Below are 24,453 nucleotides of genomic sequence, written 5' to 3'. Positions count from 1 at the left end.
AGCACATCTCTGTTTCCTGCTTAAAATTTCAACATTCTGTAAAGTAGGAGTTGGGTCAATGCAATAATTTTAAATGGAGAAGCTGGGGATTGAACCCAGGACCTCATACATGCGAAGCATGCGCTCTACCACTGAGCTACATCCCCTTTCTGGGAAAGAAAAAAATGTTTCTTTTTTTATTTTATTTCATCTTTATTTAACCAGGTAAGCTAGTGGAGAACAAGTTCTCATTTAGAACTGCGACCTGGCCAAGATAAAGCAAAGCAGTGCGACACAAACAACAACACAGTGTTACAAATGGAATAAACAAGCGTACAGTCAATAACACAATAGAAAAACAGAAAGTCTATATACAGTGTGTGCAAATAGCATGAGGAGATAAGGCAATAAATAGGCCATAGTAGCGAAGTAATTACAATTTAGCAAATTAACTACTGGAGTGATAGATGAGCAGATGATGATGTGCAAGTAAAATACTGGTGTGCAAAAGAGCAGAAAGTAAATAAAAACAATATGTGGATGAGGTAGGTAGATTGGGTGGGCTATTTACAGATGGGCTATGTACAGCTGCAGCGATCGGTTAGCTGCTCAGATAGCTGATGTTTAAAGTTAGTGAGGGAAATATAAGTCTCCAGCTTCAGCGATTTTTGCAATTCGTTCCAGTCATTGGCAGCAGAGAACTGGAAGGAAAGGCGGCCAAAGGAGGTGTTGGCTTTGGGGATGACCAGTGAGATATACCTGCTGTAGCGCGTGCTACGGGTGGGTGTTGTTATCGTGACCAGTGAGCTGAGATAAGGCGGAGCTTTACCTAGCATAGACTTATAGATGACCTGGAGCCAGTGGGTCTGGTGACGAATAGGTAGCGAGGGCCAGCCGACTAGAGCATACAGGTCGCAGTGGTCATATCAATACAATTTACCTTTTCTTTACACTGTTCTAATGAATGTACATTTCCATAATATCAGCTATCTTCCATAAACGTGGAACAAGGATTGAACCCATGTGCTTCAGTTTACAGAAACAGATGATTTAGCATATCTATTTCCTTCTTAGAATGTCAACATTCTGGAAAGTGGGAGTTGTGCAAAAGATAATTTAACAACTAAATACAATCAACAGAGAAGTTGGGGATTAACGTTGGACCGCATACATGTAAAGTACTGGATCTACCATAGAGATACATCCCCTTACTATAATAGCTGTGTTGCAATATTGATACACCTTGCTTTTTCTGGAAAGTCCTCCAATAAAGCACAGGTCCATGATATCAGATGTCTTTCATACAGGCACGGACGGGATTTGAACCCATGATCTTCGGTTTACGAGACCGACGCCTTACCACTTGGCCACCATGCCACTCTACTCTACAAATTATACATCAACATTCTGGAAAGTAGTAGTTGTGTAAATGTGAATTTGGCACACAAATAAACTCAGTGGAGAATCTTGGGATTGAACCGAGGACCTCATACATATTTTGCATGCACTCCCCCTCTGAGCTTCCATCCCATTTCATTTGCAGATAAAATGCAATATCAATACAATGTACTTTTTATATACACCACTCCATTGAAACTACAATGAAATGATAGCAGCAATTCTTAAACCAGGTACAGACTGGGATCGAACCCATGAACTTCAGTTTTTGAAAATGACGCCATAAAAGTTGGCAACAATGCCACTTCTGTTCTATAAATGTACAAACAGGGATTGAACGCATGTTCTTCAGATTACAAGACCAAATTATTTAGCACATCTCTGTTTCCTGCTTAAAATTTCAACATTCTGTAAAGTAGGAGTTGGGTCAATGCAATAATTTTAAATGGAGAAGCTGGGGATTGAACCCAGGACCTCATACATGCGAAGCATGCGCTCTACCACTGAGCTACATCCCCTTCCTGGAAAAGAAAAAGTGTTTCTTTTTTTATTTTATTTCATCTTATTTAACCAGGTAAGCTAGTGGAGAACAAGTTCTCATTTAGAACTGCGACCTGGCCAAGATAAAGCAAAGCAGTGCGACACAAACAACAACACAGAGTTACAAATGGAATAAACAAGCGTACAGTCAATAACACAATAGAAAAAAAGAAAGTCTATATACAGTGTGTGCAAATGGCATGAGGAGGTACGGCAAAAAATAGGCCATAGTAGCGAAGTAATTACAATTTAGCAAATTAACACTGGAGTGATAGATGAGCAGATGATGATGTGCAAGTAAAATACTGGTGTGCAAAAGAGCAGAAAGTAAATAAAAACAATATGTGGATGAGGTAGGTAGATTGGGTGGGCTATTTACAGATGGGCTATGTACAGCTGCAGCGATCGGTTAGCTGCTCAGATAGCTGATGTTTAAAGTTAGTGAGGGAAATATAAGTCTCCAGCTTCAGCGATTTTTGCAATTCGTTCCAGTCATTGGCAGCAGAGAACTGGAAGGAAAGGCGGCCAAAGGAGGTGTTGGCTTTGGGGATGACCAGTGAGATATACCTGCTGGAGCGCGTGCTACGGGTGGGTGTTGTTATCGTGACCAGTGAGCTGAGATAAGGCGGAGCTTTACCTAGCATAGACTTATAGATGACCTGGAGCCAGTGGGTCTGGTGACGAATAGGTAGCGAGGGCCAGCCGACTAGAGCATACAGGTCGCAGTGGTCATATCAATACAATTTACCTTTTCTTTACACTGTTCTAATGAATGTACATTTCCATAATATCAGCTATCTTCCATAAACGTGGAACAAGGATTGAACCCATGTGCTTCAGTTTACAGAAACAGATGATTTAGCATATCTATTTCCTTCTTAGAATGTCAACATTCTGGAAAGTGGGAGTTGTGCAAAAGATAATTTAACAACTAAATACAATCAACAGAGAAGTTGGGGATTAACGTTGGACCGCATACATGTAAAGTACTGGATCTACCATAGAGATACATCCCCTTACTATAATAGCTGTGTTGCAATATTGATACAACTTGCTTTTTCTGGAAAGTCCTCCAATAAAGCACAGGTCCATGATATCAGATGTCTTTCATACAGGCACGGACGGGATTTGAACCCATGATCTTCGGTTTACGAGACCGACGCCTTACCACTTGGCCACCATGCCACTCTACTCTACAAATTATACATCAACATTCTGGAAAGTAGTAGTTGTGTAAATGTGAATTTGGCACACAAATAAACTCAGTGGAGAATCTTGGGATTGAACCGAGGACCTCATACATATTTTGCATGCACTCCCCCTCTGAGCTTCCATCCCATTTCATTTGCAGATAAAATGCAATATCAATACAATGTACTTTTTATATACACCACTCCATTGAAACTACAATGAAATGATAGCAGCAATTCTTAAACCAGGTACAGACTGGGATCGAACCCATGAACTTCAGTTTTTGAAAATGACGCCATAAAAGTTGGCAACAATGCCACTTCTGTTCTATAAATGTACAAACAGGGATTGAACGCATGTTCTTCAGATTACAAGACCAAATTATTTAGCACATCTCTGTTTCCTGCTTAAAATTTCAACATTCTGTAAAGTAGGAGTTGGGTCAATGCAATAATTTTAAATGGAGAAGCTGGGGATTGAACCCAGGACCTCATACATGCAAAGCATGCGCTCTACCACTGAGCTACATCCCCTTTCTGGGAAAGAAAAAATGTTTCTTTTTTTATTTTATTTCATCTTTATTTAACCAGGTAAGCTAGTGGAGAACAAGTTCTCATTTAGAACTGCGACCTGGCCAAGATAAAGCAAAGCAGTGCGACACAAACAACAACACAGTGTTACAAATGGAATAAACAAGCGTACAGTCAATAACACAATAGAAAAAAGAAAGTCTATATACAGTGTGTGCAAATGGCATGAGGAGGTAAGGCAATAAATAGGCCATAGTAGCGAAGTAATTACAATTTAGCAAATTAACACTGGAGTGATAGATGAGCAGATGATGATGTGCAAGTAAAAATACTGGTGTGCAAAAGAGCAGAAAGTAAATAAAAACAATATGTGGATGAGGTAGGTAGATTGGGTGGGCTATTTACAGATGGGCTATGTACAGCTGCAGCGATCGGTTAGCTGCTCAGATAGCTGATGTTTAAAGTTAGTGAGGGAAATATAAGTCTCCAGGTTCAGCAATTTTTGCAATTCGTTCCAGTCATTGGCAGCAGAGAACTGGAAGGAAAGGCGGCCAAAGAGGTGTTGGCTTTGGGGATGACCAGTGAGATATACCTGCAGGAGCGTGTGCTACGGGTGGGTGTTGTTTCGTGACCAGTGAGCTGAGATAAGGCGGAGCTTTACCTAGCATAGACTTATAGATGACCTGGAGCCAGTGGGTCTGGTGACGAATAGGTAGCGAGGGCCAGCCGACTAGAGCATTCAGGTCGCAGTGGTCATATCAATACAATTTACCTTTTCTTTACACTGTTCTAATGAATGTACATTTCCATAATATCAGCTATCTTCCATAAACGTCGAACAAGGATTGAACCCATGTGCTTCAGTTTACAGAAACAGATGATTTAGCATATCTATTTCCTTCTTAGAATGTCAACATTCTGGAAAGTGGGAGTTGTGCAAAAGATAATTTAACAACTAAATACAATCAACAGAGAAGTTGGGGAATAACGTTGGACCGCATACATGTAAAGTACTGGATCTACCATAGAGATACATCCCCTTACTATAATAGCTGTGTTGCAATATTGATACAACTTGCTTTTTCTGGAAAGTCCTCCAATAAGAGCACTGGTCCATGATATCAGATGTCTTTAATACAGGCACGGACGGGATTTGAACCCATGATCTTCGGTTTACGAGACCGACGCCTTACCACTTGGCCACCATGCCACTCTACTCTACAAATTATACATCAACATTCTGGAAAGTAGTAGTTGTGTAAATGTGAATTTGGCACACAAATAAACTCAGTGGAGAATCTTGGTATTGAACCGAGGACCTCATACATATTTTGCATGCACTCCCCCTCTGAGCTTCCATCCCATTTCATTTGCAGATAAAATGCAATATCAATACAATGTACTTTTTATATACACCACTCCATTGAAACTACAATGAAATGATAGCAGCAATTCTTAAACCAGGTACAGACTGGGATCGAACCCATGAACTTCAGTTTTTGAAAATGACGCCATAAAAGTTGGCAACAATGCCACTTCTGTTCTATAAATGTACAAACAGGGATTGAACGCATGTTCTTCAGATTACAAGACCAAATTATTTAGCACATCTCTGTTTCCTGCTTAAAATTTCAACATTCTGTAAAGTAGGAGTTGGGTCAATGCAATAATTGTAAATGGAGAAGCTGGGGATTGAACCCAGGACCTCATACATGCAAAGCATGCGCTCTACCACTGAGCTACATCCCCTTTCTGGGAAAGAATTATTTTTCTTTTTTTATTTTATTTCATCATTATTTAACCAGGTAAGCTAGTGGAGAACAAGTTCTCATTTAGAACTGCGACCTGGCCAAGATAAAGCAAAGCAGTGCGACACAAACAACAACACAGAGTTACAAATGGAATAAACAAGCGTACAGTCAATAACACAATAGAAAAAAAGAAAGTCTATATACAGTGTGTGCAAATGGCATGAGGAGGTAAGGCAATAAATAGGCCATAGTAGCGAAGTAATTACAATTTAGCAAATTAACACTGGAGTGATAGATGAGCAGATGATGATGTGCAAGTAAAATACTGGTGTGCAAAAGAGCAGAAAGTAAATAAAAACAATATGTGGATGAGGTAGGTAGATTGGGTGGGCTATTTACAGATGGGCTATGTACAGCTGCAGCGATCGGTTAGCTGCTCAGATAGCTGATGTTTAAAGTTAGTGAGGGAAATATAAGTCTCCAGCTTCAGCGATTTTTGCAATTCGTTCCAGTCATTGGCAGCAGAGAACTGGAAGGAAAGGCGGCCAAAAGAGGTGTTGGCTTTGGGGATGACCAGTGAGATATACCTGCTGTAGCGCGTGCTACGGGTGGGTGTTGTTATCGTGACCAGTGAGCTGAGATAAGGCGGAGCTTTACCTAGCATAGACTTATAGATGACCTGGAGCCAGTGGGTCTGGTGACGAATAGGTAGCGAGGGCCAGCCGACTAGAGCATACAGGTCGCAGTGGTCATATCAATACAATTTACCTTTTCTTACCCTGTTCTAATGAATGTACATTTCCATAATATCAGCTATCTTCCATAAACGTGGAACAAGGATTGAACCCATGTGCTTCAGTTTACAGAAACAGATGATTTAGCATATCTATTTCCTTCTTAGAATGTCAACATTCTGGAAAGTGGGAGTTGTGCAAAAGATAATTTAACAACTAAATACAATCAACAGAGAAGTTGGGGATTAACGTTGGACCGCATACATGTAAAGTACTGGATCTACCATAGAGATACATCCCCTTACTATAATAGCTGTGTTGCAATATTGATACACCTTGCTTTTTCTGGAAAGTCCTCCAATAAGAGCACAGGTCCATGATATCAGATGTCTTTCATACAGGCACGGACGGGATTTGAACCCATGATCTTCGGTTTACGAGACCGACGCCTTACCACTTGGCCACCATGCCACTCTACTCTACAAATTATACATCAACATTCTGGAAAGTAGTAGTTGTGTAAATGTGAATTTGGCACACAAATAAACTCAGTGGAGAATCTTGGGATTGAACCGATTACCTCATACATATTTTGCATGCACTCCCCCTCTGAGCTTCCATCCCATTTCATTTGCAGATAAAATGCAATATCAATACAATGTACTTTTTATATACACCACTCCATTAAAACTACAATGAAATGATAGCAGCAAGTCTTAAACCAAGTACAGACTGGGATCGAACCCATGAACTTCAGTTTTTGAAAATGACGCCATAAAAGTTGGCAACAATGCCACTTCTGTTCTATAAATGTACAAACAGGGATTGAACGCATGTTCTTCAGATTACAAGACCAAATTATTTAGCACATCTCTGTTTCCTGCTTAAAATTTCAACATTCTGTAAAGTAGGAGTTGGGTCAATGCAATAATTTTAAATGGAGAAGCTGGGGATTGAACCCAGGACCTCATACATGCGAAGCATGCGCTCTACCACTGAGCTACATCCCCTTTCTGGGAAAGAAAAAATGTTTCTTTTTTAAATTTTATTTCATCTTTATTTAACCAGGTAAGCTAGTGGAGAACAAGTTCTCATTTAGAACTGCGACCTGGCCAAGATAAAGCAAAGCAGTGCGACACAAACAACAACACAGAGTTACAAATGGAATAAACAAGCATACAGTCAATAACACAATAGAAAAAAAGAAAGTCTATATACAGTGTGTGCAAATGGCATGAGGAGGTACGGCAATAAATAGGCCATAGTAGCGAAGTAATTACAATTTAGCAAATTAATACTGGAGTGATAGATGAGCAGATGATGATGTGCAAGTAAAATACTGGTGTGCAAAAGAGCAGAAAGTAAATAAAAACAATATGTGGATGAGGTAGGTAGATTGGGTGGGCTATTTACAGATGGGCTATGTACAGCTGCAGCGATCGGTTAGCTGCTCAGATAGCTGATGTTTAAAGTTAGTGAGGGAAATATAAGTCTCCAGCTTCAGCGATTTTTGCAATTCGTTCCAGTCATTGGCAGCAGAGAACTGGAAGGAAAGGCGGCCAAAGGAGGTGTTGGCTTTGGGGATGACCAGTGAGATATACCTGCTGTAGCGCGTGCTACGGGTGGGTGTTGTTATCGTGACCAGTGAGCTGAGATAAGGCGGAGCTTTACCTAGCATAGACTTATAGATGACCTGGAGCCAGTGGGTCTGGTGACGAATAGGTAGCGAGGGCCAGCCGACTAGAGCATACAGGTCGCAGTGGTCATATCAATACAATTTACCTTTTCTTTACACTGTTCTAATGAATGTACATTTCCATAATATCAGCTATCTTCCATAAACGTGGAACAAGGATTGAACCCATGTGCTTCAGTTTACAGAAACAGATGATTTAGCATATCTATTTCCTTCTTAGAATGTCAACATTCTGGAAAGTGGGAGTTGTGCAAAAGATCATTTAACAACTAAATACAATCAAGAGAGAAGTTGGGGATTAACGTTGGACCGCATACATGTAAAGTACTGGATCTACCATAGAGATACATCCCCTTACTATAATAGCTGTGTTGCAATATCGATACACCTTGCATTTTCTGGAAAGTCCTCAAATAAGAGTACAGGTCCATGATATCAGATTTCGTTCATACAGGCACGGACGGGATTTGAACCCATGATCTTAGGTTTGTGAGACCGACGCCTTACCACTTGGCCACCATGCCACTCTACTCTACAAATTATACATCAACATTCTGGAAAGTAGTAGTTGTGTAAATGTGAATTTGGCACACAAATAAACTCAGTGGAGAATCTTGGGATTGAACCGAGTACCTCATACATATTTTGCATGCACTCCCCCTCTGAGCTTCCATCCCATTTCATTTGCAGATAAAATGCAATATCAATACAATGTACTTTTTATATACACCACTCCATTGAAACTACAATGAAATGATAGCAGCAATTCTTAAACCAGGTACAGACTGGGATCGAACCCATGAACTTCAGTTTTTGAAAATGACGCCATAAAAGTTGGCAACAATGCCACTTCTGTTCTATAAATGTACAAACAGGGATTGAACGCATGTTCTTCAGATTACAAGACCAAATTATTTAGCACATCTCTGTTTCCTGCTTAAAATGTCAACATTCTGTAAATTAGGAGTTGGGTCAATGCAATAATTTTAAATGGAGAAGCTGGGGATTGAACCCAGGACCTCATACATGCGAAGCATGCGCTCTACCACTGAGCTACATCCCCTTTCTGGGAAAGAAAAAATGTTTCTTTTTTTATTTTATTTCATCTTTATTTAACCAGGTAAGCTAGTGGAGAACAAGTTCTCATTGAGAACTGCGACCTGGCCAAGATAAAGCAAAGCAGTGCGACACAAACAACAACACAGAGTTACAAATGGAATAAACAAGCGTACAGTCAATAACACAATAGAAAAAAAGAAAGTCTATATACAGTGTGTTCAAATGGCATGAGGAGGTACGGCAAAAAATAGGCCATAGTAGCGAAGTAATTACATTTTAGCAAATTAATACTGGAGTGATAGATGAGCAGATGATGATGTGCAAGTAAAAATACTGGTGTGCAAAAGAGCAGAAAGTAAATAAAAACAATATGTGGATGAGGTAGGTAGATTGGGTGGGCTATTTACAGATGGGCTATGTACAGCTGCAGCGATCGGTTAGCTGCTCAGATAGCTGATGTTTAAAGTTAGTGAGGGAAATATAAGTCTCCAGCTTCAGCGATTTTTGCAATTCGTTCCAGTCATTGGCAGCAGAGAACTGGAAGGAAAGGCGGCCAAAGGAGGTGTTGGCTTTGGGGATGACCAGTGAGATATACCTGCTGGAGCGCGTGCTACGGGTGGGTGTTGTTATCGTGACCAGTGAGCTGAGATAAGGCGGAGCTTTACCTAGCATAGACTTATAGATGACCTGGAGCCAGTGGGTCTGGTGACGAATAGGTAGCGAGGGCCAGCCGACTAGAGCATACAGGTCGCAGTGGTCATATCAATACAATTTACCTTTTCTTTACACTGTTCTAATGAATGTACATTTCCATAATATCAGCTATCTTCCATAAACGTGGAACAAGGATTGAACCCATGTGCTTCAGTTTACAGAAACAGATGATTTAGCATATCTATTTCCTTCTTAGAATGTCAACATTCTGGAAAGTGGGAGTTGTGCAAAAGATAATTTAACAACTAAATACAATCAACAGAGAAGTTGGGGATTAACGTTGGACCGCATACATGTAAAGTACTGGATCTACCATAGAGATACATCCCCTTACTATAATAGCTGTGTTGCAATATTGATACAACTTGCTTTTTCTGGAAAGTCCTCCAATAAAGCACAGGTCCATGATATCAGATGTCTTTCATACAGGCACGGACGGGATTTGAACCCATGATCTTCGGTTTACGAGACCGACGCCTTACCACTTGGCCACCATGCCACTCTACTCTACAAATTATACATCAACATTCTGGAAAGTAGTAGTTGTGTAAATGTGAATTTGGCACACAAATAAACTCAGTGGAGAATCTTGGGATTGAACCGAGGACCTCATACATATTTTGCATGCACTCCCCCTCTGAGCTTCCATCCCATTTCATTTGCAGATAAAATGCAATATCAATACAATGTACTTTTTATATACACCACTCCATTGAAACTACAATGAAATGATAGCAGCAATTCTTAAACCAGGTACAGACTGGGATCGAACCCATGAACTTCAGTTTTTGAAAATGACGCCATAAAAGTTGGCAACAATGCCACTTCTGTTCTATAAATGTACAAACAGGGATTGAACGCATGTTCTTCAGATTACAAGACCAAATTATTTAGCACATCTCTGTTTCCTGCTTAAAATTTCAACATTCTGTAAAGTAGGAGTTGGGTCAATGCAATAATTTTAAATGGAGAAGCTGGGGATTGAACCCAGGACCTCATACATGCAAAGCATGCGCTCTACCACTGAGCTACATCGACTTTCTGGGAAAGAACTTTTTTTTACATTTTTTTATTTTATTTCATCTTTATTTAACCAGGTCAGCTAGTGGAGAACAAGTTCTCATTTAGAACTGCGACCTGGCCAAGATAAAGCAAAGCAGTGCGACACAAACAACAACACAGAGTTACAAATGGAATAAACAAGCGTACAGTCAATAACACAATAGAAAAAAAGAAAGTCTATATACAGTGTGTGCAAATGGCATGAGGAGGTACGGCAAAAAATAGGCCATAGTAGCGAAGTAATTACAATTTAGCAAATTAATACTGGAGTGATAGATGAGCAGATGATGATGTGCAAGTAAAATACTGGTGTGCAAAAGAGCAGAAAGTAAATAAAAACAATATGTGGATGAGGTAGGTAGATTGGGTGGGCTATTTACAGATGGGCTATGTACAGCTGCAGCGATCGGTTAGCTGCTCAGATAGCTGATGTTTAAAGTTAGTGAGGGAAATATAAGTCTCCAGCTTCAGCGATTTTTGCAATTCGTTCCAGTCATTGGCAGCAGAGAACTGGAAGGAAAGGCGGCCAAAAGAGGTGTTGGCTTTGGGGATGACCAGTGAGATATACCTGCTGTAGCGCGTGCTACGGGTCGGTGTTGTTATCGTGACCAGTGAGCTGAGATAAGGCGGAGCTTTACCTAGCATAGACTTATAGATGACCTGGAGCCAGTGGGTCTGGTGACGAATAGGTAGCGAGGGCCAGCCGACTAGAGCATACAGGTCGCAGTGGTCATATCAATACAATTTACCTTTTCTTTACACTGTTCTAATGAATGTACATTTCCATAATATCAGCTATCTTCCATAAACGTGGAACAAGGATTGAACCCATGTGCTTCAGTTTACAGAAACAGATGATTTTGCATATCTATTTCCTTCTTAGAATGTCAACATTCTGGAAAGTGGGAGTTGTGCAAAAGATAATTTAACAACTAAATATAATCAACAGAGAAGTTGGGGATTAACATTGGACCGCATACATGTAAAGTACTGGATCTACCATAGAGATACATCCCCTTACTATAATAGCTGTGTTGCAATATTGATACACCTTGCTTTTTCTGGAAAGTCCTCCAATAAAGCACAGGTCCATGATATCAGATGTCTTTCATACAGGCACGGACGGGATTTGAACCCATGATCTTCGGTTTACGAGACCGACGCCTTACCACTTGGCCACCATGCCACTCTACTCTAGAAATTATACATCAACATTCTGGAAAGTAGTAGTTGTGAAAATGTGAATTTGGCACACAAATAAACTCAGTGGAGAATCTTGGGATTGAACCGAGGACCTCATACATATTTTGCATGCACTCCCCCTCTGAGCTTCCATCCCATTTCATTTGCAGATAAAATGCAATATCAATACAATGTACTTTTTATATACACCACTCCATTGAAACTACAATGAAATGATAGCAGCAATTCTTAAACCAGGTACAGACTGGGATCGAACCCATGAACTTCAGTTTTTGAAAATGACGCCATAAAAGTTGGCAACAATGCCACTTCTGTTCTATAAATGTACAAACAGGGATTGAACGCATGTTCTTCAGATTACAAGACCAAATTATTTAGCACATCTCTGTTTCCTGCTTAAAATTTCAACATTCTGTAAAGTAGGAGTTGGGTCAATGCAATAATTTTAAATGGAGAAGCTGGGGATTGAACCCAGGACCTCATACATGCGAAGCATGCGCTCTACCACTGAGCTACATCCCCTTTCTGGGAAAGAAAAAATGTTTCTTTTTTTATTTTATTTCATCTTTATTTAACCAGGTAAGCTAGTGGAGAACAAGTTCTCATTTAGAACTGCGACCTGGCCAAGATAAAGCAAAGCAGTGCGACACAAACAACAACACAGAGTTACAAATGGAATAAACAAGCGTACAGTCAATAACACAATAGAAAAAAAGAAAGTCTATATACAGTGTGTGCAAATGGCATGAGGAGGTACGGCAATAAATAGGCCATAGTAGCGAAGTAATTACAATTTAGCAAATTAACTACTGGAGTGATAGATGAGCAGATGATGATGTGCAAGTAAAAATACTGGTGTGCAAAAGAGCAGAAAGTAAATAAAAACAATATGTGGATGAGGTAGGTAGATTGGGTGGGCTATTTACAGATGGGCTATGTACAGCTGCAGCGATCGGTTAGCTGCTCAGATAGCTGATGTTTAAAGTTAGTGAGGGAAATATAAGTCTCCAGCTTCAGCGATTTTTGCAATTCGTTCCAGTCATTGGCAGCAGAGAACTGGAAGGAAAGGCGGCCAAAAGAGGTGTTGGCTTTGGGGATGACCAGTGAGATATACCTGCTGTAGCGCGTGCTACGGGTGGGTGTTGTTATCGTGACCAGTGAGCTGAGATAAGGCGGAGCTTTACCTAGCATAGACTTATAGATGACCTGGAGCCAGTGGGTCTGGTGACGAATAGGTAGCGAGGGCCAGCCGACTAGAGCATACAGGTCGCAGTGGTCATATCAATACAATTTACCTTTTCTTTACACTGTTCTAATGAAAGTACATTTCCATAATATCAGCAATCTTCCATAAACGTGGAACAAGGATTGAACCCATGTGCTTCAGTTTACAGAAACAGATGATTTAGCATATCTATTTCCTTCTTAGAATGTCAACATTCTGGAAAGTGGGAGTTGTGCAAAAGATAATTTAACAACTAAATACAATCAACAGAGAAGTTGGAGATTAACGTTGGACCGCATACATGTAAAGTACTGGATCTACCATAGAGATACATCCCCTTACTATAATAGCTGTGTTGCAATATTGACACAACTTGCTTTTTCTGCAAAGTCCTCCAATAAAGCACAGGTCCATGATATCAGATGTCTTTCATACAGGCACGGACGGGATTTGAACCCATGATCTTCGGTTTACGAGACCGACGCCTTACCACTTGGCCACCATGCCACTCTCCTCTACAAATTATACATCAACATTCTGGAAAGTAGTAGTTGTGTAAATGTGAATTTGGCACACAAATAAACTCAGTGGAGAATCTTGGCATTGAACCGAGGACCTCATACATATTTTGCATGCACTCCCCCTCTGAGCTTCCATCCCATTTCATTTGCAGATAAAATGCAATATCAATACAATGTACTTTTTATATACACCACTCCATTGAAACTACAATGAAATGATAGCAGCAATTCTTAAACCAGGTACAGACTGGGATCGAACCCATGAACTTCAGTTTTTGAAAATGACGCCATAAAAGTTGGCAACAATGCCACTTCTGTTCTATAAATGTACAAACAGGGATTGAACGCATGTTCTTCAGATTACAAAACCAAATTATTTAGCACATCTCTGTTTCCTGCTTAAAATTTCAACATTCTGTAAAGTAGGAGTTGGGTCAATGCAATAATTTTAAATGGAGAAGCTGGGGATTGAACCCAGGACCTCATACATGCGAAGCATGCGCTCTACCACTGAGCTACATCCCCTTTCTGGTAAAGAAAAAAATGTTTCTTTTTTTAATTTTATTTCATCTTTATTTAACCAGGTAAGCTAGTGGAGAACAAGTTCTCATTTAGAACTGCGACCTGGCCAAGATAAAGCAAAGCAGTGCGACACAAACAACAACACAGAGTTACAAATGGAATAAACAAGCGTACAGTCAATAACACAATAGAAAAAAAGAAAGTCTATATACAGTGTGTGCAAATGGCATGAGGAGGTACGGCAAAAAATAGGCCATAGTAGCGAAGTAATTACAATTTAGCAAATTAATACTGGAGTGATAGATGAGCAGATGATGATGTGCAAGTAAAATACTGGTGTGCAAAAGAGCAGAAAGTAAATAAAAACAATATGTGGATGAGGTAGGTAGATTGGGTGGGCTATTTACAGATGGGCTATGTACAGCTGCAGCGATCGGTTAGCTGCTCAGATAGCTGATGTTTAAAGTTAGTGAGGGAAATATAAGTCTCCAGCTTCAGCGATTTTTGCAATTCGTTCCAGTCATTGGCAGCAGAGAACTGGAAGGAAAGGCGGCCAAAGGAGGTGTTGGCTTTGGGGATGACCAGTGAGATATACCTGCTGTAGCGCGTGCTACGGGTCGGTGTTGTTATCGTGACCAGTGAGCTGAGATAAGGCGGAGCTTTACCTAGCATAGACTTATAGATGACCTGGAGCCAGTGGGTCTGGTGACGAATAGGTAGCGAGGGCCAGCCGACTAGAGCATACAGGTCGCAGTGGTCATATCAATACAATTTACCTTTTCTTTACACTGTTCTAATGAATGTACATTTCCATAATATCAGCTATCTTCCATAAACGTGGAACAAGGATTGAACCCATGTGCTTCAGTTTACAGAAACAGATGATTTAGCATATCTATTTCCTTCTTAGAATGTCAACATTCTGGAAAGTGGGAGTTGTGCAAAAGATAATTTAACAACTAAATACACTCAACAGAGAAGTTGGGGATTAACGTTGGACCGCATACATGTAAAGTACTGGCTCTACCATAGAGATACATCCCCTTACTATAATAGCTGTGTTGCAATATTGATACACCTTGCTTTTTCTGGAAAGTCCTCCAATAAAAGCACAGGTCCATGATATCAGATGTCTTTCATACAGGCACGGACGGGATTTGAACCCATGATCTTCGGTTTACGAGACCGACGCCTTACCACTTGGCCACCATGCCACTCTACTCTACAAATTATACATCAACATTCTGGAAAGTAGTAGTTGTGTAAATGTGAATTTGGCACACAAATAAACTCAGTGGAGAATCTTGGGATTGAACCGAGGACCTCATACATATTTTGCATGCACTCCCCCTCTGAGCTTCCATCCCATTTCATTTGCAGATAAAATGCAATATCAATACAATGTACTTTTTATATACACCACTCCATTGAAACTACAATGAAATGATAGCAGCAATTCTTAAACCAAGTACAGACTGGGATCGAACCCATGAACTTCAGTTTTTGAAAATGACGCCATAAAAGTTGGCAACAATGCCACTTCTGTTCTATAAATGTACAAACAGGGATTGAACGCATGTTCTTCAGATTACAAGACCAAATTATTTAGCACATCTCTGTTTCCTGCTTAAAATTTCAACATTCTGTAAAGTAGGAGTTGGGTCAATGCAATAATTTTAAATGGAGAAGCTGGGGATTGAACCCAGGACCTCATACATGCGAAGCATGCGCTCTACCACTGAGCTACATCCCCTTTCTGGGAAAGAAAAAAACGTTTCTTTTTTAATTTTATTTCATCTTTATTTAACAGCCCGGGAAAAACAGGAATGACGTAATTCAAAGCCCTGGCTGAAACAAAGGAGAGCAAAAGCTAAGTGGTCACTCAATGGACTAAGCCTTAGGCGCGTGACACGCCCCGCCCCCGGCTTTCGGTTTTTTCCTCAGTTTACAGACAGGCAGATTCCTGGTCGGAATATTATCGCTTCTCTACGAGATAAATTGCATAAATATTGGTTTTAAACAGCGGTTGACATGCTTCGAAGTACGGTAATGGAATATTTAGAATTTTTTTGTCATATTTTGCGTCATGCTCGTGGCCGAGATTTAGCGTTGGGATAGTGTCTAGAACGCACGAACAAAACGTCGCTGTTTGGATATAACGATGGATTATTTGGGACCAAACCTACATTTGTTATTGAAGTAGAAGTCCTGGCAGTGTATTCTGATGAAGAACAAGCAAGGTAAGAACATTTTTCTTATAGGAAATGTGATTTTGGTGAAGGCTAAACTTGCAGGGTGTCTAAATAGCTAGCCCTGTAACGCCGGGCTATGTACTTACATTATTGCAAAATGTGCTTCATCCGAAAAGCTATTTTAAAATCGGACATATCGAGTGCATAGAGGAGTTCTGTATCTATAATTCTTAAAATAATTGTTATGCTTTTTGTGAACGTTTATCGTGAGTAATTTAGTAAAATCACCGGAAGTGTTCGGTGGGAATGCTAGTTCTGAACGTCACATGCTAATGTAAAAAGCTGTTTTTTGATATAAATATGAACTTGATTGAACAGACATGCATGTATTGTATAACACAATGTCCTAGGAGTGTCATCTGATGAAGATCATCAAAGGTTAGTGCTGCATTTAGATATGGTTTGGGTTTATGTGACATGATATGCTAGCTTGAAAAATGGCTGTGTGATTATTTCTGGCTGGGTACTCTGCTGACATAATCTAATGTTTTGCTTTCGCTGTAAAGCCTTTCTGAAATCGGACAGTTTGGTTAGATAAAGGAGAGCCTTGTCTTTATGTAAGCTAGTGGAGAACAAGTTCTCATTTAGAACTGCGACCTGGCCAAGATAAAGCAAAGCAGTGCGACACAAACAACAACACAGTGTTACAAATGGAATAAACAAGCGTACAGTCAATAACACAATAGAAAAAAAGAAAGTCTATATACAGTGTGTGCAAATGGCATGAGGAGGTACGGCAAAAAATAGGCCATAGTAGCGAAGTAATTACAATTTAGCAAATTAATACTGGAGTGATAGATGAGCAGATGATGATGTGCAAGTAAAATACTGGTGTGCAAAAGAGCAGAAAGTAAATAAAAACAATATGTGGATGAGGTAGGTAGATTGGGTGGGCTATTTACAGATGGGCTATGTACAGCTGCAGCGATCGGTTAGCTGCTCAGATAGCTGATGTTTAAAGTTAGTGAGGGAAATATAAGTCTCCAGCTTCAGCGATTTTTGCAATTCGTTCCAGTCATTGGCAGCAGAGAACTGGAAGGAAAGGCGGCCAAAGGAGGTGTTGGCTTTGGGGATGACCAGTGAGATATACCTGCTGTAGCGCGTGCTACGGGTGGGTGTTGTTATCGTGACCAGTGAGCTGAGATAAGGCGGAGCTTTACCTAGCATAGACTTATAGATGACCTGGAGCCAGTGGGTCTGGTGACGAATAGGTAGCGAGGGTCAGCCGACTAGAGCATTCAGGTCGCAGTGGTCATATCAATACAATTTACCTTTTCTTTACACTGTTCTAATGAATGTACATTTCCATAATATCAGCTATCTTCCATAAACGTCGAACAAGGATTGAACCCATGTGCTTCAGTTTACAGAAACAGATGATTTAGCATATCTATTTCCTTCTTAGAATGTCAACATTCTGGAAAGTGGGAGTTGTGCAAAAGATAATTTAACAACTAAATACACTCAACAGAGAAGTTGGGGATTAACGTTGGACCGCATACATGTAAAGTACTGGCTCTACCATAGAGATACATGCCCTTGCTATAATAGCTGTGTTGCAATATTGATACAACTTGCTTTTTCTGGAAAGTCCTCCAATAAGAGCACAGGTCCATGATATCAGATGTCTTTCATACAGGCACGGACGGGATTTGAACCCATGATCTTCGGTTTACGAGACCGACGCCTTACCACTTGGCCACCATGCCACTCTACTCTACAAATTATACATCAACATTCTGGAAAGTAGTAGTTGTGTAAATGTGAATTTGGCACACAAATAAACTCAGTGGAGAATCTAGGGATTGAACCGAGGACCTCATACATATTTTGCATGCACTCCCCCTCTGAGCTTCCATCCCATTTCATTTGCAGATAAAATGCAATATTAATACAATGTACTTTTTATATACACCACTCCATTGAAACTACAATGAAATGATAGCAGCAATTCTTAAACCAGGTACAGACTGGGATCGAACCCATGAACTTCAGTTTTTGAAAATGACGCCATAAAAGTTGGCAACAATGCCACTTCTGTTCTATAAATGTACAAACAGGGATTGAACGCATGTTCTTCAGATTACAAGACCAAATTATTTAGCACATCGCTGTTTGCTGCTTAAAATTTCAACATTCTGTAAAGTAGGAGTTGGGTCAATGCAATAACTTTAAATGGAGAAGCTGGGGATTGAACCCAGGACCTCATACATGCGAAGCATGCGCTCTACCACTGAGCTACATCCCCTTTCTGGGAAAGAAAAAATGTTTCTTTTTTTATTTTATTTCATCTTTATTTAACCAGGTCAGCTAGAGGAGAACAAGTTCTCATTTAGAACTGCGACCTGGCCAAGATAAAGCAAAGCAGTGCGACACAAACAACAACACAGAGTTACAAATGGAATAAACAAGCGTACAGTCAATAACACAATAGAAAAAAAGAAAGTCTATATACAGTGTGTGCAAATGGCATGAGGAGGTACGGCAAAAAATAGGCCATAGTAGCGAAGTAATTACAATTTAGCAAATTAATACTGGAGTGATAGATGAGCAGATGATGATGTGCAAGTAAAATACTGGTGTGCAAAAGAGCAGAAAGTAAATAAAAACAATATGTGGATGAGGTAGGTAGATTGGGTGGGCTATTTACAGATGGGCTATGTACAGCTGCAGCGATCGGTTAGCTGCTCAGATAGCTGATGTTTAAAGTTAGTGAGGGAAATATAAGTCTCCAGCTTCAGCGATTTTTGCAATTCGTTCCAGTCATTGGCAGCAGAGAACTGGAAGGAAAGGCGGCCAAAGAGGTGTTGGCTTTGGGGATGACCAGTGAGATATACCTGCTGTAGCGCGTGCTACGGGTCGGTGTTGTTATCGTGACCAGTGAGCTGAGATAAGGCGGAGCTTTACCTAGCATAGACTTATAGATGACCTGGAGCCAGTGGGTCTGGTGACGAATAGGTAGCGAGGGCCAGCCGACTAGAGCATACAGGTCGCAGTGGTCATATCAATACAATTTACCTTTTCTTTACACTGTTCTAATGAAAGTACATTTCCATAATATCAGCTATCTTCCATAAACGTGGAACAAAGATTGAACCCATGTGCTTCAGTTTACAGAAACAGATGATTTAGCATATCTATTTCCTTCTTAGAATGTCAACATTCTGGAAAGTGGGAGTTGTGCAAAAGATAATTTAACAACTAAATACAATCAACAGAGAAGTTGGGGATTAACGTTGGACCGCATACATGTAAAGTACTGGATCTACCATAGAGATACATCCCCTTACTATAATAGCTGTGTTGCGATATTGATACACCTTGCTTTTTCTGGAAAGTCCTCCAATAAAAGCTCAGGTCCATGATATCAGATGTCTTTCATACAGGCACGGACGGGATTTGAACCCATGATCTTCGGTTTACGAGACCGACGCCTTACCACTTGGCCACCATGCCACTCTACTCTACAAATTATACATCAACATTCTGGAAAGTAGTAGTTGTGTAAATGTGAATTTGGCACACAAATAAACTCAGTGGAGAATCTTGGGATTGAACCGAGGACCTCATACATATTTTGCATGCACTCCCCCTCTGAGCTTCCATCCCATTTCATTTGCAGATAAAATGCAATATTAATACAATGTACTTTTTATATACACCACTCCATTGAAACTACAATGAAATGATAGCAGCAATTCTTAAACCAGGTACAGACTGGGATCGAACCCATGAACTTCAGTTTTTGAAAATGACGCCATAAAAGTTGGCAACAATGCCACTTCTGTTCTATAAATGTACAAACAGGGATTGAACGCATGTTCTTCAGATTACAAGACCAAATTATTTAGCACATCTCTGTTTCCTGCTTAAAATTTCAACATTCTGTAAAGTAGGAGTTGGGTCAATGCAATAATTTTAAATGGAGAAGCTGGGGATTGAACCCAGGACTTCATACATGCGAAGCATGCGCTCTACCACTGAGCTACATCCCCTTTCTGGGAAAGAAAAAAATGTTTCTTTTTTTATTTTATTTCATCTTTATTTAACCAGGTAAGCTAGTGGAGAACAAGTTCTCATTTAGAACTGCGACCTGGCCAAGATAAAGCAAAGCAGTGCGACACAAACAACAACACAGAGTTACAAATGGAATAAACAAGCGTACAGTCAATAACACAATAGAAAAATGAAAGTCTATATACAGTGTGTGCAAATGGCATGAGGAGGTACGGCAATAAATAGGCCATAGTAGCGAAGTAATTACAATTTAGCAAATTAACTACTGGAGTGATAGATGAGCAGATGATGATGTGCAAGTAGAAATACTGGTGTGCAAAAGAGCAGAAAGTAAATAAAAACAATATGTGGATGAGGTAGGTAGATTGGGTGGGCTATTTACAGATGGGCTATGTACAGTTGCAGCGATCGGTTAGCTGCTCAGATAGCTGATGTTTAAAGTTAGTGAGGGAAATATAAGTCTCCAGCTTCAGCGATTTTTGCAATTCGTTCCAGTCATTGGCAGCAGAGAAATGGAAGGAAAGGCGGCCAAAGGAGGTGTTGACTTTGCGGATGACCAGTGAGATATACCTGCTGTAGCGCGTGCTACGGGTGGGTGTTGTTATCGTGACCAGTGAGCTGAGATAAGGCGGAGCTTTACCTAGCATAGACTTATAGATGACCTGGAGCCAGTGGGTCTGGTGACGAATAGGTAGCGAGGGCCAGCCGACTAGAGCATACAGGTCGCAGTGGTCATATCAATACAATTTACCTTTTCTTTACACTGTTCTAATGAATGTACATTTCCATAATATCAGCTATCTTCCATAAACGTGGAACAAGGATTGAACCCATGTGCTTCAGTTTACAGAAACAGATGATTTAGCATATCTATTTCCTTCTTAGAATGTCAACATTCTGGAAAGTGGGAGTTGTGCAAAAGATAATTTAACAACTAAATACAATCAACAGAGAAGTTGGGGATTAACGTTGGACCGCATACATGTAAAGTACTGGCTCTACCATAGAGATACATCCCCTTACTATAATAGCTGTGTTGCAATATTGATACAACTTGCTTTTTCTGCAAAGTCCTCCAATAAAGCACAGGTCCATGATATCAGATGTCTTTCATACAGGCACGGACGGGACTTGAACCCATGATCTTCGGTTTACGAGACCGACGCCTTACCACTTGGCCACCATGCCACTCTACTCTACAAAGTATTCATCAACATTCTGGAAAGTAGTAGTTGTGTAAATGTGAATTTGGCACACAAATAAAACTCAGTGGAGAATCTTGGGATTGAACCGAGGACCTCATACATATTTTGCATGCACTCCCCGTCTGAGCTTCCTTCCCATTTCATTTGCAGATAAAATGCAATATCAATACAATGTACTTTTTATATACACCACTCCATTGAAACTACAATGAAATGATAGCAGCAATTCTTAAACCAGGTACAGACTGGGATCGAACCCATGAACTTCAGTTTTTGAAAATGACGCCATAAAAGTTGGCAACAATGCCACTTCTGTTCTATAAATGTACAAACAGGGATTGAACGCATGTTCTTCAGATTACAAGACCAAATTATTTAGCACATCTCTGTTTCCTGCTTAAAATTTCAACATTCTGTAAAGTAGGAGTTGGGTCAATGCAATAATTTTAAATGGAGAAGCTGGGGATTGAACCCAGGACCTCATACATGCAAAGCATGCGCTCTACCACTGAGCTACATCCCCTTTCTGAGAAAGATTTTTTGTATTTTAAAAAAAAAAAATATTTCATCTTTATTTAACCAGGTAAGCTAGTGGAGAACAAGTTCTCATTTAGAACTGCGACCTGGCCAAGATAAAGCAAAGCAGTGCGACACAAACAACAACACAGTGTTACAAATGGAATAAACAAGCATACAGTCAATAACACAATAGAAAAAAAGAAAGTCTATATACAGTGTGTGCAAATGGCATGAGGAGTGTCGTGACGTTGTATTAGTTAATGTGACGACTGTTTCTCATCGAATGATTAACGGTTTATAATTGCGCGATTAAATGAATTAAGCAATGAATCAAGCAATTATTAACTCATTAACCTGGGGCACCATGGGAACATTGTTTTGATTGAGTTTCTATTTCCCAAATTAACTCAAAGGATATCAGAATATCGATTTTACAACAATCGCTAAATTAATCAATTTCCTCTACAGTCTCATTCTGAACGTCGCATAATCCGGGAATCTGCACGGACCCGGGCTTTACCAATGAATTTACCACACCATTCTTAGTTGATTATTTATTTACTAGCAAGCTAAAATGATGATAAAAATACACATACACAAAACACAGTCTAGCTATTGATTAGGACTTAGTATAACGGGCCAACACACTATGGCACGTTTTACCCAAAATGGGGATTTAAAAGAGAGAGAAACAAAGGAAGTACACGAGAGAAATATACATTTGCGTTCATTTGTCAGCTATGCTTATTTAAAACCTAGCCTTGCCCGAACTGCCGCTCTTATGGGTCAGAATATAATGATGTAATTACGTGTTGGAGGGTCTCAGGTGGGAAGCTCCGCGTGGGTCGTTTAGGCTTCTCAATGACACACTTCTCCGGCGCAACTCTGGTTGTTCCTCACGATGTCAGTGTCCTTCTTGGCTTGTGGTCTGATCCCTCACCGTCTCTAGGACAGACAGCTCTGTAGCTCAGAGCTCACAGCTTCGGGCTCGAACGGTGTAGATACCACGATTCAATGGAGAGTGGAGGCTGGGTGGTTCGGCTTGAATTCACCCGCTTAGACACAGCTACTCGTCTGTAGCTCGTGTAGAAAAATGTTTCTTTGTCTTCAACCTTGTGTTTCGTTTTGGGGTTCATCGACTTTGTTAGACCTTCGCTGCAGCTTGGGGTCAATTAGTCTCCTATGTTAATTCTTCACTCTCCTGTCTTATACCCTTGGGTCAGAAGTGGGTGTAACCGCCTTTAGGGCAATTCTCTGGGCGGACCAAGTAAAGGGGCAAGGCCTAGATTTTGACTAAAATCTAATTTGACACTAACTTCACATTTCATCTTTACCAAAACATTCTGTTTGATTTGGATATTTTCCACACAACGTACAATGTATAAACATCAGGCATATACTGGGAAAACTCTTAAAGGTACATGTTTCATAATAACGTCATCTCTTAACCTTTAAAAACAATACAAAGATACATACATTTTAATATTCCACCTCTCGTCATGACCACCATTGTGGCTGACGGAAACCATTTTCCAAAGTCCCTTTATTGCATGTTAATGTTCTGAGGCCAGTTCTCCATTGTTAGGACAAAGGAATTCTCTGTGGCCTAAGGTTTATATGGGCGTGAGGTGTCATAAAACCCCCACATCTTCAGACCCTAGATCTCTCCTCCTCTGTTGGGGGTTTGGGAGATAATCTGTAGGGTGGTGGGTCCTGTACCCTGACCTGATCAGGACAGTCATGACAGGAGGTACGGCAATAAATGGGCCATAGTAGCGAAGTAATTACAATTTAGCAATTAACACTGGAGTGATAGTTGAGTCTGATGATGATGTGCAAGTAGAAATACTGGTGTGCAAAAGAGCAGAAAGTAAATAAAACAATATGTGGATGAGGTAGGTAGATTGGGTGGGCTATTTACAGATGGGCTATGTGTACAGCGGCAGCGATCGGTTAGCTGCTCAGATAGCTGATGTTTAAAGTTATTGAGGGAATATAAGTCTCCAGCTTCAGCGATTTTTGCAATTCGTTCCAGTCATTGGCAGCAGAGAACTGGAAGGAAAGGCGGCCAAAGGAGGTGTTGGCTTTGGGGATGACCAGGGAGATATACCTGCTGGAGCGTGTGCTACGGGTGGGTGTTGTTATCGTGACCAGTGAGCGAGATAAGGCAGAGCTTACTCTAGCATAGACTTATAGATGACCTGGAGCCAGTGGGTCTGGTGATGAATAGGTAGCGAGGGCCAGCCGACTAGAGGCTACAGGTCGCAGTGGTCATATCAATACAATTTACCTTTCTTTACACTGTTCTAATGAATGTGCATTTCCATAATATCAT

The 24,453-nt window shown here is 40.3% G+C and overlaps 24 non-coding genes across 24 annotated transcripts; all 24 read right to left on the bottom strand.

The window, feature by feature from the left end:
- Positions 1 to 74: 74 nt before the first annotated feature.
- trnaa-cgc (transfer RNA alanine (anticodon CGC)) lies at positions 75 to 146 on the bottom strand. The gene has a single exon. It is a non-coding gene; the product is annotated as a tRNA-Ala (tRNA).
- Positions 147 to 1,284: 1,138 nt separating this feature from the next.
- On the bottom strand, positions 1,285 to 1,356 carry trnat-cgu (transfer RNA threonine (anticodon CGU)). The gene has a single exon. It is a non-coding gene; the product is annotated as a tRNA-Thr (tRNA).
- A 467-nt stretch (positions 1,357 to 1,823) lies between these two features.
- trnaa-cgc (transfer RNA alanine (anticodon CGC)) lies at positions 1,824 to 1,895 on the bottom strand. The gene has a single exon. It is a non-coding gene; the product is annotated as a tRNA-Ala (tRNA).
- Positions 1,896 to 3,030: 1,135 nt separating this feature from the next.
- On the bottom strand, positions 3,031 to 3,102 carry trnat-cgu (transfer RNA threonine (anticodon CGU)). Its single transcript has one exon. It is a non-coding gene; the product is annotated as a tRNA-Thr (tRNA).
- A 467-nt stretch (positions 3,103 to 3,569) lies between these two features.
- Positions 3,570 to 3,641, bottom strand: trnaa-ugc (transfer RNA alanine (anticodon UGC)). Its single transcript has one exon. It is a non-coding gene; the product is annotated as a tRNA-Ala (tRNA).
- Positions 3,642 to 4,776: 1,135 nt separating this feature from the next.
- Positions 4,777 to 4,848, bottom strand: trnat-cgu (transfer RNA threonine (anticodon CGU)). The gene has a single exon. It is a non-coding gene; the product is annotated as a tRNA-Thr (tRNA).
- Positions 4,849 to 5,315: 467 nt separating this feature from the next.
- Positions 5,316 to 5,387, bottom strand: trnaa-ugc (transfer RNA alanine (anticodon UGC)). The gene has a single exon. It is a non-coding gene; the product is annotated as a tRNA-Ala (tRNA).
- Positions 5,388 to 6,522: 1,135 nt separating this feature from the next.
- Positions 6,523 to 6,594, bottom strand: trnat-cgu (transfer RNA threonine (anticodon CGU)). Its single transcript has one exon. It is a non-coding gene; the product is annotated as a tRNA-Thr (tRNA).
- A 467-nt stretch (positions 6,595 to 7,061) lies between these two features.
- Positions 7,062 to 7,133, bottom strand: trnaa-cgc (transfer RNA alanine (anticodon CGC)). Its single transcript has one exon. It is a non-coding gene; the product is annotated as a tRNA-Ala (tRNA).
- Positions 7,134 to 8,810: 1,677 nt separating this feature from the next.
- Positions 8,811 to 8,882, bottom strand: trnaa-cgc (transfer RNA alanine (anticodon CGC)). Its single transcript has one exon. It is a non-coding gene; the product is annotated as a tRNA-Ala (tRNA).
- A 1,137-nt stretch (positions 8,883 to 10,019) lies between these two features.
- trnat-cgu (transfer RNA threonine (anticodon CGU)) lies at positions 10,020 to 10,091 on the bottom strand. Its single transcript has one exon. It is a non-coding gene; the product is annotated as a tRNA-Thr (tRNA).
- A 467-nt stretch (positions 10,092 to 10,558) lies between these two features.
- trnaa-ugc (transfer RNA alanine (anticodon UGC)) lies at positions 10,559 to 10,630 on the bottom strand. Its single transcript has one exon. It is a non-coding gene; the product is annotated as a tRNA-Ala (tRNA).
- Positions 10,631 to 11,768: 1,138 nt separating this feature from the next.
- Positions 11,769 to 11,840, bottom strand: trnat-cgu (transfer RNA threonine (anticodon CGU)). The gene has a single exon. It is a non-coding gene; the product is annotated as a tRNA-Thr (tRNA).
- Positions 11,841 to 12,307: 467 nt separating this feature from the next.
- trnaa-cgc (transfer RNA alanine (anticodon CGC)) lies at positions 12,308 to 12,379 on the bottom strand. Its single transcript has one exon. It is a non-coding gene; the product is annotated as a tRNA-Ala (tRNA).
- Positions 12,380 to 13,517: 1,138 nt separating this feature from the next.
- trnat-cgu (transfer RNA threonine (anticodon CGU)) lies at positions 13,518 to 13,589 on the bottom strand. The gene has a single exon. It is a non-coding gene; the product is annotated as a tRNA-Thr (tRNA).
- Positions 13,590 to 14,056: 467 nt separating this feature from the next.
- Positions 14,057 to 14,128, bottom strand: trnaa-cgc (transfer RNA alanine (anticodon CGC)). The gene has a single exon. It is a non-coding gene; the product is annotated as a tRNA-Ala (tRNA).
- Positions 14,129 to 15,267: 1,139 nt separating this feature from the next.
- On the bottom strand, positions 15,268 to 15,339 carry trnat-cgu (transfer RNA threonine (anticodon CGU)). Its single transcript has one exon. It is a non-coding gene; the product is annotated as a tRNA-Thr (tRNA).
- A 467-nt stretch (positions 15,340 to 15,806) lies between these two features.
- Positions 15,807 to 15,878, bottom strand: trnaa-cgc (transfer RNA alanine (anticodon CGC)). The gene has a single exon. It is a non-coding gene; the product is annotated as a tRNA-Ala (tRNA).
- A 2,136-nt stretch (positions 15,879 to 18,014) lies between these two features.
- On the bottom strand, positions 18,015 to 18,086 carry trnat-cgu (transfer RNA threonine (anticodon CGU)). The gene has a single exon. It is a non-coding gene; the product is annotated as a tRNA-Thr (tRNA).
- A 467-nt stretch (positions 18,087 to 18,553) lies between these two features.
- Positions 18,554 to 18,625, bottom strand: trnaa-cgc (transfer RNA alanine (anticodon CGC)). The gene has a single exon. It is a non-coding gene; the product is annotated as a tRNA-Ala (tRNA).
- Positions 18,626 to 19,761: 1,136 nt separating this feature from the next.
- Positions 19,762 to 19,833, bottom strand: trnat-cgu (transfer RNA threonine (anticodon CGU)). Its single transcript has one exon. It is a non-coding gene; the product is annotated as a tRNA-Thr (tRNA).
- A 467-nt stretch (positions 19,834 to 20,300) lies between these two features.
- On the bottom strand, positions 20,301 to 20,372 carry trnaa-cgc (transfer RNA alanine (anticodon CGC)). The gene has a single exon. It is a non-coding gene; the product is annotated as a tRNA-Ala (tRNA).
- Positions 20,373 to 21,510: 1,138 nt separating this feature from the next.
- On the bottom strand, positions 21,511 to 21,582 carry trnat-cgu (transfer RNA threonine (anticodon CGU)). The gene has a single exon. It is a non-coding gene; the product is annotated as a tRNA-Thr (tRNA).
- Positions 21,583 to 22,050: 468 nt separating this feature from the next.
- trnaa-ugc (transfer RNA alanine (anticodon UGC)) lies at positions 22,051 to 22,122 on the bottom strand. The gene has a single exon. It is a non-coding gene; the product is annotated as a tRNA-Ala (tRNA).
- Positions 22,123 to 24,453: the final 2,331 nt, after the last annotated feature.

The sequence above is a fragment of the Salmo trutta genome, unplaced genomic scaffold (assembly GCF_901001165.1).
Source record: "Salmo trutta unplaced genomic scaffold, fSalTru1.1, whole genome shotgun sequence".
NCBI lineage: Eukaryota > Metazoa > Chordata > Actinopteri > Salmoniformes > Salmonidae > Salmo > Salmo trutta.
This window is presented reverse-complemented; position numbering and strand designations above follow the sequence as displayed.